The following is a 1,510-nucleotide window of genomic DNA, read 5'->3' as shown; positions in this document are numbered from 1 at the left end:
TTACTGAGTTCCCTCTCACATCCAATAGAGAACAAAGGCTGGTCTTACCCTTCCTTTTGCCATTAATATGTTTGTAGAAACATTTTTTATTATTTTTTACAGAAGTTGCCAATTTAAGTTAGAAGTTTAAGTTAGAACTGAGCTTTGGCCTACCTAATTTTTTTCTACATGCCCTAGCAACCACCTTAAATACTTCCTGAAAGACCTGACCCTTCTTCCAAAGATGATACATCCTCTTTTTATTCCTAAATTCCTTCAAAACCTTGTTGTCCATCCAGGCTGGACTGGATTTGCCAATTTGGATTTGTCAATTTGCCTCATTGACTCATCTTTTGGCACACAGGGACAGTCTGTTCCTGTGCCCTCAAGATCTCTATTTTGCAGCACACCCATCTTTCATGGACTCCTTTGTTTTTAAGGGATGCTTCCCAAGGAAATCTCAGAATAAGTCCCCTAAATAGGCCAAAGTCTGCTCTCCAGAAGTCCAATATAAAAGTCTTATTGATGTTCCTCCTGATTTCACAAAATACTGAGAATTCTACAATTTCATGATCACTGTGCCCCAAGCAGCCTCCAACCACCACATCTCCCACCAGCCCATCTCTGTTTGTAAACAACAGGTCTAACATAGTCCCTCTCCTGGTGGGCTCTCTCACCAGCTGTGACAAAAGTTGTCCCCCACACACTCTAAAAACTTCCTGGGCTGGCTCTTTTCTGCTGTGTGAAGTTCCCAGCAGATGTCTGGCAGGTTGAAGTCACCTGCAAGAACAAGGGCTGGTGATCCTGAGACATTCTCCAGCTGCTTATAGAATAAGTTGTCCTCCTCTTCTTCCTGGTTGGGTGGACAATAACAGACTCCCAGTGGGATGTCAGCCTTGTTGGCCTTCCCCTTAATCCTTACCCACAGACATTCAACATCTTTATTACTTTAAATACTGATGGCATCAAAAGCCTCCCTAATATAAAGGGCCTCACATCATCACATCACCCCTCAACTCCACTGGCGGAATCACTATCTTGAGAAAGCATACCCAAAAATCAAAAATGCAGATAAATCCTGTTTTTCCATGGTGTTTTTTGCAGCACAGGTGTCCTCCGTTTTCTTCTACCTTTATCTTCTTTCTCTTCTTCTCATGGGCACACAGGAATCCTGCTGGCTTCTTCTTTCTGTCAACTGTTTTGTCTGGCACCCAGCCCACCATGGGCCCTCTCCACACTGTTGCACCATGGCCTCCAGCTTTTTCTGTTTGCTACCCATGCTGTATGCATTAATATACATATACCTCAGCTGGGCTACTGATTTCACCCCTAACTCAGGCTGACCACCCTTGGGCCTGTTTCCAGACAGCCCAGCTGCATCCCCTCCCTGCTTCAGACCTAGTTTAAAGCCCTCTCAATGAGTTGTGCCAGTTCATGAGTGTTATAAATGCAAAGGCAATTTTGGATTAAATAAAAAATAAAAGATTTATTATAAAACAATTTTGATAAGAAACAACAACGAGAGAAAAAA

The sequence above is a fragment of the Parus major genome, chromosome 1A, assembly GCF_001522545.3.
Source record: "Parus major isolate Abel chromosome 1A, Parus_major1.1, whole genome shotgun sequence".
Classification (NCBI taxonomy): Eukaryota; Metazoa; Chordata; class Aves; order Passeriformes; family Paridae; genus Parus; species Parus major.
The sequence above is the reverse complement of the archived record's forward strand: the minus strand, read 5'-3'. Positions refer to the sequence as shown.